At 43.8% G+C, this 13,780-nt stretch overlaps 1 protein-coding gene across 1 annotated transcript in view; it reads right to left on the bottom strand.

The window, feature by feature from the left end:
• NOS1 (nitric oxide synthase 1) overlaps positions 1-13,780 on the bottom strand; it is a 1,595,398-nt gene that overhangs the window by 709,965 nt on the left and 871,653 nt on the right. Inside the window, exon 5 of the mRNA XM_078667121.1 lies at positions 9,822-9,910. The gene's annotated coding sequence lies outside the window, so the exon portion shown is untranslated. The remainder of the gene's footprint in view (positions 1-9,821; positions 9,911-13,780) is intronic.

Below are 13,780 nucleotides of genomic sequence, written 5' to 3'. Positions count from 1 at the left end.
CAGTGTGGCCCTGGACTTCCCAACACCGCAACAGTATTGACTCAATGCAAAGGAGCTGCTGCGGAATAATTCAGCAGTGGTTCATCACACGGCTGCACTGACGTTTTGACTGTCAGAGGGTGCACCGATAGACTCCATTCTGACAGCAAGAGCAACAACAGCCTGCCAGCCACGAGTACCAGTACTCTAATTTGCAATGGAGAAGTGCTGGTACTCTGGGGGGAAAATAAGTAGTGCTGGTTCTTTGTAACTGTGAGTACTGGCCCATTTAAAGCATTTTGGAGTACCAATTCAGCATTTAAGAGAAGTGAATGCTCCGATGGGGAGGCAGTGGCACCTGTATACAGCAGAGCAGAAATGTATGGGTCAAGCTCTATCAGAACTAACATTGTGTCAACAGACCCTTGTGGGTTCAGGCTTTCAGACTGCAGCAGCGTGTAATGGTCACACTCACTGACTCATCCACATGTCAGCCTACGGCAGGGCTGTCCCACGCAGAATGGCCTGATCCATGTCACATTTTAAGGATATCTATAGAAGATAACATTTCAACCAGTGAGCCTAAATGGAACCTATCTTTGTGCTGAATATACCGAAAATGTGACATGGATCCAGTTCTTCTGGATACACACTGGACCCTTCCGTTCTACAACAGTCTCAGGGACAGTCAGTGGAATAGCAAGGGTGCCTTGGGTCTTGTGGGAACTGTTTTGGTGGGAACAGGGGAAGCAAAGGTTGGGTAAAGGGAAGGGGGGAGGACATGCCTTACTGAGCTCTAATTGTGTCTGTTGAAGTCTTTTGCATGTGGTGTTATGGGGCCACCATATTATTGGACCAACAACTGAATACCAAGTACGCCCCTGGTGAGGTAAAGTGGTCCGCTCAGAGTTGATGTGGGCCACAGACTCAGAACTCAGCAGAGACAATTATAACCATCAACTGCACTACCAATCCAGTCAGTGCGTTTACCTAAAAAACAAAAAGTTCTTTCTTCTCCAAACAATTAAATACCACACATGGAAATATAAACGAACAAGGACAAATAATATGATATGCAGATCAGATTTTACACAAGAACTGTACCTTTACTTATTGGCTTTGACAAATAGTTTTCATAATCAAAAAGCAACTGCTTATAGCCTTTGACTTAAGTAAACCACTGCCGTGAGGCTTTGACAAAATATCTTCATAAACAGTAAGTCACTGCCTGCTGCCTGGAACTTGGAGTCTTCAATATAAGCCATCACTGCCCGAAGGCGTTATAATTATTTGACTGTTCTATTAAAAATGTGGCTTTGGAATCAGCCTTACTTCCAGGCTGCGCCTCCACTAACAATTTGTTTCTTCTGTTAGCTCCACTGGGCTAGTGGTATTCGTTTTTAACCATAACCATGTACACATAGACCTTGCTCCTCAGAGCTGGAATAAAGAGGTACACAACCAGGGTAGTTGCACCATAGGGCAGCGAGATTCTAGTAGGGTGCCGCACTGCAACCAGGTGACAGAACTTTGCACCCAGGCCTCCCAGTCCCCGGCTGCTGACCTCTGTGCTGCTTGGTCAACTGATTCTCTCACCTTCTCACCCAGAGCCCGAGCCCAAACATAGCCAGGAGTCCACCTACAGCATAAACGACGACCTTCAGGGGGGAGGGTGGGGTGGAAAGGAACAAGGGATGAGCGGGAGTCCAAGATGGGAGCTCCAGATGAGTCCAGTGGCCACACACTGGAATTTGTAGCGTTGCATCTAGCCTCCCCGAGTCACGTGATCCGCCACAGGGCATTGCGGGAAGAAGTGACGCGGGGCCAGCATTCGGACTGTAGCGGAGCAGCAAGCAGACCGGCTCTCCCCTAAGAGAGCCCGCTTAAGATCCTCAGAGGCAGAGAGCCCTTCACCAGAGACAACACAGCCTGGATGACCATGAGACTCCAAAGCAAATGGTCCCCGGCCATCATCCGCGGCAACATAGAGAAGGCACAAAGCATCTACAAGGCACATTATGGCAAAAGGAACAATGTGCGTGAAGCATCACTGGTGGAGGACGATTGGGTCTGAGTCAAAAAGGGCCACCCAGAACTAAAAGGAGACAGCCAGTTCAGTGAGCCCCTGTGGGTCGTAGAAGCATACACCCCCTCTGCCTTGTTGAGCGACGGCAAGGTTTGGTCACAATCCCTTATGGCCAAGTGCAACAAGATCTTGCAGTGGGGCATGAACAACAGCAACCTAGATGAAAGCCCCAGCATCACAGGAGCAGCAACACCCTCCACAGACCCTGCGAATGTGTCCGGAACCTCAGCCAATGCGGATGGACACCCCACCCTGTTGTCATCCAGGCAGCAGACACCGTGTCCTCCCAGCCAGGACGCAGACAAAGGGGGTATTACGTGCGAGACACCGAACGCCCTCAGGAGAGACCAGAAGAGGGACACTAGGTCAGACAGAACCCACGGAGGATGAGAGCAAGGGATCAGAACGCACACCCGCAAGGTCCATGCGGTGAAGCTACCGAAACACTTCAGTGACTTTCAATTGTGAATACTCTCTCTCTCTGTCTCTCTGTCTCTCTCTCCCTTTCTCTCTCTCTCGCTCTCTGTCTCCCTCTCCCACACCTGTGGGCCACTGTCACAGTTATGTCTGCTATTGTTAAGGGGAAGATGTGTAGTATTGCGGTCTAGCCTCCCCGAGTCACGTGATCCGCCGCAAGGCATTGCCGGAGGAAGTGACGCGGGCCGGCATTCGGACTGCAGCAGAGCAGCAAGCAGACCGGCTCTCCCCTAAGAGATATAGTTGTTGTTAATAAAGTAATACGTGAACGTGCCCAGCAGTCTCTGTCTTTCCTTCCGTAGGGGCTGGACCTTCAAACAAAAGGCAAAGACAACCCTTTAGAGACTGCCAAATATGGTTAGGTTGAATAAAAGCCTTAACATTTAAAACACCCATATCTCTGAAAAATGTTGTTTTCAAATGTCGTATATTTCCGAAGGACTTAAAAAAAACAATGAATACGGATACAGTTTTCCACACCAGAGGCACTCACAGAACTGTGGGGGATGACCAACGCTTAATTTGAGCCGGGGGTTGGGGTGGGGGCCACTGGCACATATTTTTGTAGACTGGCACTTACTTGTCCGCATCAGACATTTACCAGTAACCAGAGAATGAAAAAAACACAACGTGGAAAGATGGAGGAAGAGAAAGACAAAAAAACAAAGGAAGAAAGTAGGAACCTGCAAGAGTGAAAAAAGGGGAAGAGAGAATTCTGGTTGTGGATTAAAAAGACACGAGTTGAATAGAAAACTATGCAGCCTTGATATTCGCTGCTCTGGCATTTAATTGCACCAGCTGCGGGCTTCTGAGCAGAGCTTTGGGCACTGGCACTCGTTCATTACAAATTAAGCACTGAGAATGCTCAGCAGTTTAAGGGCATTACAAACTATGGTTACTGTGATCCTCAGTGCAACAGGGGCGGAGTCAGTTCGAGTGAACATGTCCAGATATGTGGCTGAAAAGAGTAAAATATTTTCCAACTTTTTTTGTCCTTTCACCTTCTGGTAGAGTGACCAGATCGTGCGAACCAAAAACCGGGACATTTCACAAAAATAGAGGAAGGACTACAAATTTACACCAATAAAGTGACAATGAATGCCAGCCCTCATCCTCATAGAAACACAAAAGAGGCACTAACAAAATAAATAAAATATAATTTTTAAAACCAGCATTATACTTGTTAGTTAAATTGTTTACTATTAACAGCTACCTACTAGCCCTGCTTTGGAACACCTAAAAAAGTACCTCTTATTGTTTTCAGTTTATTCTCGCGAAAAACCTGGACATGAGCCAATTTTACCAAAATCTGCCGGGACAACTGTTGAAAAACTACTAACATCAGCTGGTAATATCCTCACATTTGGTTAAAAAAGAATAAAGCCTCAAAATACTCCATGAGTTAAAGCCATATCCTTGTTCACTAGCAGCCCTTAGATTTACTGATTAACCTCTTGCACACATTTATCATTCTTTCAAGTGACAGTCACCCTGGTGAGAAAGCTTGCTTGTTCTTTCACTGTCTACTTCGCTCTTGGATTCACACGACAGGAGACCAAGCCACCTCAAGGTCTGCATTAACCAGGACCAGTGGTCTTTTAACAAAAAATAGGGGAACTGTTTTTGTAAAATTAAAAAGATTGGGCATTTCATTCCCAATAGATCTCCCCCACTTCAACCACTGGGGACACAGCAGGCATCTAAAGTCTCCCACAAAGTGAGACTTTAAATTCCAATATTTCAACAATTACAGAGTGATTTGCAGGGGTCTGTTTATCTTACCCTCTCTTGGACAAGGTCACAGAAAACATCTGGGTCAGCAATGTGGCTCAAACATGCTCAACGTCCTGCTGTGGGTTTCCTGGGGCACTTTTCTGGACAGGCCCATAAGCTGCTCATCTCATCATCATATAGATGTGATCCTCCCTTTAGGCCTTCCAGAATTTATAATAGTACTTTTCCTGCCTGCACATATTGTTTCCTCTTCTCGATAGCATCTTCCTGAAGGAACATACATCCATTCGCACTCTTCAAAATAAGTTGGCCTCTTCCTTCATGGCAGATGTAGGGCAGTGCTTAATTTGAGCTGGTGGTTGCGGGTTGGGTCCACAAGGCATTCAACTTTGGGGACAGGCATGTATTTTTCCGCCATATACACAAAGGAGTTGTAAGGGGATAAAGAACAGGTCGCCACCCACTCACGGAATTATAGCACTAAATGGACCTGATCTTTGGGTGAACAAAATATTCGGAGATCCCTCCATTGATCTATGGTCACACAATTTTGTATGCCTGAACAGCAGCTACACTTATACCGTCTATTTTAGGGAATCCTTAGTCACCTTTTATTCTCTAAAAATATTTGTGTTTATGGGCTCTGCCTCCCAAAGTCTATACCACCCTATAGTGTGGATACCAAAACTTATAGAAAGATATACAAAGTGGTGAAAAAGGTTGACAGTGCCTCACGGGAGTAACACCGTGGGAGTTTTCAGATTGGTTCGTCCCACTCTCAAGTGAAATGGAAAACTATTTTACACCCACCCACCGGCCTCCAAGAACAGATACAGTGTTTGCTGCTCAGGTCAAAGACAGGACCAAGGCAGCCCCACCTGGGTCTTTCAGTTTGTGTAGCCATTTCCACAAAGCAGTATGGTGGGGGGCATGGCTGCTCTGGTGGCCATGAGAGGGGCATCCTTTGTGGTAACATAAAACAACAAAGTAAGCTGGGGAATGGGACCCTCTGATCAAAGGGTCTTAATTTGGGTTAGCCCTTTGATTGGCACTTGCTTCAGCATACCTCAGGTCACTGGCTCAGCCTCTGTTCTAGAGCCCCAAATGCCCTGTTCTTGGGCACTACAGTTTAAACTAACAGCCTCTTCTAGATCCAAACTTGAAGTTGAGCAGACAAACTCCTCCTAAATTTTGAAATGTCTAAAAACCCACTCATGGCCCAGGTCACCATAATTACTAATACATTAACCTTTCACCTTGGTGTCTAAGCCTCCTTTAGTCAAGACTAGCAGAAATATGGGAACAGCTTTGAGTTCCATACCACCCGTAGAAACCCACAAATAGCACAGTGTTCAAAAGAGTGCACACCCAACTGTGGCTAATCTAAAAGATCTCATGCCTTCAGCCCACTACAGAATGTGAACTGAACCTGAAATGGCCTGATCGTGTCTAGGTTACTGCAGAACCACATGCAACAGTGTTGGAAGGTGGATTATTTGTAGGGGTAATTATGCACCTACCACTATCAATAAGCCCACCACACACAATATAAGATCCAGAAAAGGTCTTAATAAATTATTCCCTCGCTCAACCCTTAGTAGAGGCAATGAGCAGGCAGTCTTAACTTAGGAGACAGGTATGTGAAGCGTTTAAAAACACCAATAAATTAAACAAGCAATACACAACACACCTTCAAAATCCACAACCAATTTATAAAAATGAGAAATAGTTTTAGGATTAAAATGACACCAAAATGATAAAAATCCAATACAGGGAACTGGAGATATGAATTTTTAAAGAATAAACACTTTCTTGTGCTTAATAACATATAGCGCCAACTTGGGACATCTGGTTGCACTCAAGTCAAAATTTCAGGCCAACCACGATGAAGCCCTGGTCAGATAGCCCAAGCGGGTGGCCTCCGTCAAAATGTTACCCCTGCACTTAAAATCTTTTTGGGAGGGTTTTCTCTTGACATTGAGCAGGCCTCTTCAGCAGGCCGGAATTAGCAGTGGCTGCATCGGCTTCATTCAGCGGGAGTCCCCGGCCAACTCTTGGAAGTCTTGAGCTCCGGAGCTTTCAATGGGCCATGGTGTGAGGTGGGTAGCTTCACTCTCAACATCGGGCCGGTCACCTTAAGGAGCTTTCGCCAAAAGTTGCTCCAAACTTCTCGAATTTCTTCCTAAATTTCTCAAAGTGTCCACAACACAAATCCAAGGTTTCAGAGTCTGAGTTGCTCCTCGGAAGTTGGGACCTCCGCTCCCACAATGCATCTGGCCAAATCCTTAAAAGTCCACTGGATGCACTCCAGGCAGGGAAAGTCTTAGGGGAGATGGTACAGGGAATCTGTTAACCTGTTGCTTTCAAATAACCCTCTCCTTAATCCTTTCCCAAGCAAGGCAAAATCCTCAGGGCTGTAGTTTCGAGGGAACAACAGGAGCAGTCTTTCAAGGTGCAGTCCTTGAGGGTGCAGACAAGGGTTCCAGCATGGCAGTCTTTTTCTTTGTAATTTCAGGCAGCAGATCTGAGTTGCTATGTAGCTCACACGTATTTATTCAATGTTCTAGGGCGACACCAAAAAGCATGACAGCTTCCTCCAAAGTATGACATTTTGTTTTCCCACAAAGCACTGCACTTTAACATTCAAGCTAGAGAATTCCTCTCCTTGAGTGTAAGAGCTATGTAAACCAACCCACTGGTGTGGCTTATTACCCTTTACACTCCGTTTCCAGACCTCCTGCAAATTCCACTCTTGGGGCTGCCTTCTGGTGGGAGGGGTGGTACAGGAAGAGGGGGTAGGCCTGGCTAACATTCCTTTCTGTCCTGCTCTCTTTAAAGCTCAGTTTGATTTACCCAGGTCCTGCCCTGGCCTGGTCTCTGCACCGCAGAGTTCCCCATCTGATATCCTGTCTCTGTGCAGGCCAGCAGTTTTGCTAAGCCTCTTAGGCGCTGGCCAATCAGGAGAGGCTGCTAGAAGGCTGGACTTTTGTTTGCAGAAAAGAAAGTTCTATCACTATCTTCTGTATTAGTTATGATCAATTCAACTGTGGCATGATTTAGGAGTGACGTATACGTCAAACTAAGGCAGTATAATACTTTGGAAGTACCTTTAAATCCAAAGTCAAACTTACATGTAATTTCAGTTGAAAATCAGCTTGCAAAGCAGGACTAACTTAAAATGACAGCAGGCAACACAGCAGTGCACACTTAAGTGCCTCAATGTTGCTGGGCCTATAACCCTACATTCCCCACCATATACTAGGGACTTACAGGTATGTTCAGTGGCAATTGTAATTACACCTAATTACCATGTACATTTTTGATCAGAGCACTGGCCCTGGCTATTGTTATTTTCTTCAGTTTTGCTATGCATCATTACAGCAAAATACTGGCTACAGAGTAAAATTGTCACCAGGGGGCATCTGAAGTCTTAAACGAATGCCACCCTTCGATTTATGAATTCTAATCTTTAAATCCAAGGACTTTGATTATGAAAATTAGGTAGTGAAAAATATCAAGATGTATTCTTAAAGTGAGCTGCTGCCGAGTTTCCAGCTTTTGTTAGAAATTGGGTTTCTGGTTGGCTAGGGTATGCACCTAAACCAGGCAGAACCCAGCACTCTAGTTAGGATAAGTAAGTTACACACCTAAGATAACCTCTGCTCACCCCCTTCGGAGCTTGGCACAGAGAAGTCAGGCTCAGCCCAGAGGCAATCTGTAACGTATTTGTACACACACACACACACACACACACACACACCCACACACGGACACACAGTAATGCTATGAAAACACTACAAGAGGACTCCACACCAGTTTAGAAAAGTAACCATTATTTATCTGAATAAAACAAGACCAAAAGGATAAAAATCCAACATACACGAATCAAGATGTAACTTTTTAAATAGGAAATCAATTATAGGTTTTAGAAATCAATAATAGCTCCAACCGAGGCTATTTTGTCAGAGTTGATGTCGACGACTCCACAAAGTCAGTCCGACCTCGATGGAGTGAGGGATGGTTACTGCCCAGTACAGTACCTTGGAGGCGGCATAAAAAGCTACAAGGGTGCAAATCACAGAGGAGGTGAGGCGTTGCAGGGGCCAGTGCAGCTTTGATTCCTTACTGTTGCAGGGGAGGTGATGAATCAGTATCTTACTGCCAGGCAGGGGAGGTGATGCATTGGTTCCTTACTGCTGCAGGGTAGGTGATGATGCGGATACCAATGTGGTACCTCAGTTCCTTACTGTGGAGCAGCGCTGATGAGGTGTTGAGAGTCAAGCCACAAGGCATTGGTACCTGCTGCATTGTTGTCGGACCAGGCCACAGGCATCAGAGTCGGAGGGATGCACCACCGACTTCGGTGGTACGGTGTTCAAATCTTGTGTAGTTGCAGAGCTTTGGAGGCTCTGCAGCGTCGTTGGAGCCTGCAGTGTAAGTCGCTGTTGGTGCATTGAGCGGGACCACAGCTCCGGTGCAGGCAGCTGCATGGCATCAGAGTTGCAGGTAGGTGCCGGTTCCGAAATTGATTGGCATTGATGCCTTGGATTCTTCTTAGTAGCACCCCAAACTATATTCCAAGGGCACAGGAACTGGAATTGGCATCACTTGCCAAGTACGACTCCTTAGTAGAGGCGCTCAGTGGTTGGAGGTAAAATCTTTGATGACCCCCGAGACTTAACAGGAGGCAAGCTCAACTCAAGCCCTTGGAGAACCTTGGTAGCAGGATGTAGAAAGCAAAGTCCAGACCTTTCACACCCAGGACAGAAGCAGCAAGTAACAGGTCAACACAGCAAAGCAAACAGCAAAGTGGCAGTCCCTCCTGACAGCTATCCAGCCTTTTCTTTTCTGTAAGAATGTCCTCAACCCATAAGTGTTCGGAGTATATGGTGCACACGTTCAGTACTTATACACATTTCAGCTTTGAAGCAGACAACCTTAAAACAAAGTTTTGTAGTGCACAAGACCCTGCCCTTCCTTGCCATGGCCCAAAACACACTATAGGGGTGGAGATTTCTTTGTGTGAAGACAGGCATAGCTCTATTCAGGTGTTACCGGCAACTTCTCCCACCACTCTAGCTCAGGAAGACCCATCAGCCTGGTGATGGGCCATCAGAATATGCAGCGCACACATCAGCTCCCTTTGTGTGACTGTCTAGAGTGAATGCACAAACAGGCCAACTGTCATCCTGACCCAGATGTGTATTCAGAGGCAGGCAAAGGCACAGAATGGTTAAAGTAAGAAATGACAATTTTCTCAAAGTCACATTTTCATAACAACGTCACTAAAAGATGTGTTTTTAAGTCCAGAGACAGCAACCTCCAATTTTAATGAGATTTCTAGGTTACCAACATGCTTGTTGTGGTATTTTGGACCTCATTCGCCATTATGTGAGTGACACTCTCATGAGCAAAAAAATGAAGCAATGTTAATATTTCCAAACCTGTCTTTGGTTTGGTTGCATGGATATTTATTTTTGTGTATACAACGAATATATCAACACTATTACAACTATGCATTGAAAAATTATTATTCATTACTGACCTGTGCAACTGAAAAACTCAGTTTGAGATCTCAAACATACCCTGTGTCAGGCCCCACCATAATCCTTTCTTTGTGGTTTACCTTCATTTCTGTGGAACAATGAGAAGAAAATATTTTTCAAGCAAAAGCACATTTTGATTTTTTTTTAAAACATGTAATCCAGAGATTTCACCTTCCTCAAGGACAGGTGTTTTTGTAATTTAATTTACATTTTATACTGAACACGGAATAAACTCGACATCAATAAATATCAGAGAACAGGTTTCATAGGTGTCCACAAAAATCTTAGCAGGCATTATACTTGTTGAACCCATTGTCTGAGTTCTTCCACATGCAACTTCTTCTGATTAACATAGGCCTCCTTAACCATATCGAAATTTTTTGTTAAAGGGCCTATAACAACCAAAAGTGTGTCCTGACACATCTCAGACCTTAATCTAGCCCATCCCAAGGATCAGGTCCTTTGTAAAGGACAAAACTCTTGCATACAGTTCTGTTATTACCACCACTTTATTTAATAATGAAGGCTTTGGACACTCCGATCTCAATCTTATCCATAGATCTTTAGGAATCTCCCTTCTAAACCAAAATTCCACATATTACGCCATATGAACTGATGGTGACCACTTTGGGGAAAGTGGGTGTTTAATTAGCAGTGGGTCAAACATACAATCTCTTATGCGATCTCTCAGAACATCAGATTACTTTCCTATTTCCACTCCATGACCCCCCTTCTCTTTCAGATCTTTAAAATCTTGATCCTCTGAATCACAGTCTGATGAACAACTCAACTTAATTTCTGTACGACCAGAGGATTCATCACAATGCACTGCTGTATGTTTACGCCTTTTTTTGTGTTACTATCTTGTCCCTTAATTGGGCAGTTAAACTGCCCACCTATTGTGTCTTCGAAACTTCCATAAGCTTGTAGTGTAGGATCTAATTTGTAGGATCTGCACATTTGTTTGGACAGCAAACTAGGGGCTTGGTGCCTAGACTGGTTCCAGACACCCCCACAGGATATGTTGGCCTAGAGGCCAGCTTGCTCACAGTGCCACCGCAAGCCCCCTATCCTTACCAGGGAGCGAATGGTTTCTGGCAACGACTGAACATGACAACCCTCACCCCGCAGGGATCATAGAAACAGATCAGAACCTTTTGCTCAGTCACACATGCTTACTTGTGCTCCGAGAAATATACAGAATACACAGTGAGATGTTTCAAAATATTTATTGAACCAATGTTATTCTGGTATAGAATACATGTGCTGTGATAATCAGTAGACAGAAGCAGATGAAAGCAATTACTAGCACCAAAAACAAATAGTAAATACAGTTCTACCGTGGTGCTAAAACAGTGCATATATGCAGTCATATACACAATGCAGTAAACAGGCGTACTCCTACTATGCAATGCCTACTAGCATGTGCCTAGAGTGTGTGTAGGTTTTAGCCAAGAATCCCCTACAGGGACGAGCCAACCCCATTACCTGGTGAGAGAATGTAGGAGCCCGTCTTGGTCATGAACTGGACTCCCCCTCACAGATATGTCAGACCACTGAGTGGTGAAGTCTCAGCATGCGGGGACCCTCAGTGTCAGCTGAAGTGCCTCCTAGCAGCTAATCTATCATGCTGCTGATTACTTATAATAGAAAGCCGCCTTGCGATGAACGTGTAGATTAGCAAAGTTATGGATGTGTAGCTAGCCCTGTCGTCCTGTGGATGAAGATAGGACAACATTTGTACAGAGTGCTTAAACAGGCCTAGTACATGATGCTCGAGGCATCGTGATAATTTTGTGCGAAGGGAGATGTGTAAACAAGGTCGTTTCGAAAAAACTAATCCAACATTGTCATGTAGGCAAATATTTGCAAAAGTTCACAGCTGAAAAATAGGATAATGTAGGAAGTAAGCCACTTTGCTACATGGGCTTATCCTGGGAATATAACAATTTGGAGACTCATGATCTCCTTGGTCTGCTCTTGCAGACTTCCTTCTTTTAACTTAGTCAAACCTTCTCAATACCTTTTCTTTTCCTGGTAACCTTACCCATCTTTTTTCATTGCAAGAGGTCTTCTCTCCAGAAGACCAAAAACATTCTTCCGCAGGGCCAAGGCCTCTGGTCTGCAAAATGCCTTCTAATCTCTTCTCAATCTTATTCCAACCTTTGTGGCGATCTTGTCAATTGCACTTATCAATGACTCTTCCAACATTGCCTCGTGCACAACCTGTTCACCCTTATCGGTTTCTTAAAAATAATCTAAAACCAATTGGCAAGCAGCAAAATCTTTGCTAAATACTACTCTATAAGTAATACAGACCATATCTCATTCAACATGAATGCTATATATATATATAAAAATAACTGTATGCTCATGATAGATCCACTCTGCCAAACGCATCTACATAGGAAACTGTCCAAAATTAAAATGTCGCAAAAGAACATGCAACAATCAAATCCTTTCTCCATTTCCAGGCTCCTTCATAGAACACTCTGACAAGGCTTGCTCGCTTTCAACTGAGGTAGTTCCAAATTCTTCATCCCTATCCATGTTCGAGCAGTGTGCACTCTATCAAGTCCCCCATTGTGCCCAATGGAAAATATTCAGAGGATTCACAATAACCCGATTGCATAATTTATCTAAATTAAACCAAATGGCTAAATGTACAGCGTTTTAAAATTATAATGAAGTATTTCCTGTGATCTAAAATAAAATATTATCTAATCGAATACACACACACCACACAAACATTCAGAAAATCAAGACATTATTTAAAGTAAACACCCAGGCTCCCAAAAAGCTTAAGTATCACTCAGACACCAAGTATACTTAATCATAATATATCATTCAAACATAATTGTCTTTCAGACCACCAACATACACTACTCTCTAAGACAACAGAGCACATATTAACAAAAAAGAAGAAAGATGGTTGGGGGTTCAATTGTTTTGTGAACTTTGGAAATGTGTTGCGTTCCTTATATATTCTTTTAAAGGGGCTGCTGTGTGTAGTGGCATTAAATGAGATTGCTTAATGTTAGCCTCTGGACTTGCCATAAAATCCCATGAACCTTATTAGGAAACCTGCTTAACCAACAGAAGTCCATGAGTACACCACAGTTTTGCCATCTTTTCCCCTTGGAATTTCAGCTGTGATAGCCTGTTTCAAACTTTTAGAGTCAATTGCTTTTGCATGTAGGAATTTAATTGAGACAATTCACAGGTTTCAAATTCATTTTAACAAAATCTTAATTGTCTCCCACTTTTTTCCGACACAGACTAGCAAGCACATTCATTGTTCTGTTCATTTGAATGGTGGTAATCCTGGTTTAAAAAAGTTAATTCTACAATCAGGGCATATCATGGCATAACGAAAAACTGAATAATAGACACTTCAAGGTACCTGATACAGATTACTGTGGAGTTCAAGCTAATTATGTGAAAAGAGAAGTCAGACAAAGCATGATGAAGCAAATCTCACAAAACATGACAAAAATGATCCATGGGCTATTACCCGCATAGATTATTGAGCACAAAGTGATGGCTGTCATGTTTATATATTAAGAGCCATAAAATGTGGTCTTCAATTGGAACTAACCATTAAACTCAGAACATTACTGTTAACCCCCCCCCTGGAAATCACCATCAGGGTGCTGGAGTAATAAGTTACCCAGTCTAATTACACCTGCAATATAGGGAACTCTGCATACAGTCATATTGAGGGCCAGTTCCTCCAAGATGGCTGGGGAAATGGACACTATTGTGTGGAAGAAACTTTAAAAGGTCTGACATCTTCTGATCATATAATGCCTGATCTGTTTTTGTCTGGCTGAGAGGTTTAATTTTGCCTTGCTCAAATGCTGGCCCATATCTTTTCCAAGCCTGCCAAAGTCAGAACATTATTCGTTCATAAAGCTTTATTCGATTTTTACAATCATAAAAGCAATGTGCGAAAACG

Source organism: Lissotriton helveticus, chromosome 11 (assembly GCF_964261635.1).
Source record: "Lissotriton helveticus chromosome 11, aLisHel1.1, whole genome shotgun sequence".
Taxonomy (NCBI): Eukaryota; Metazoa; Chordata; class Amphibia; order Caudata; family Salamandridae; genus Lissotriton; species Lissotriton helveticus.
The sequence above is the reverse complement of the archived record's forward strand: the minus strand, read 5'-3'. Positions and strand labels throughout refer to the sequence as shown.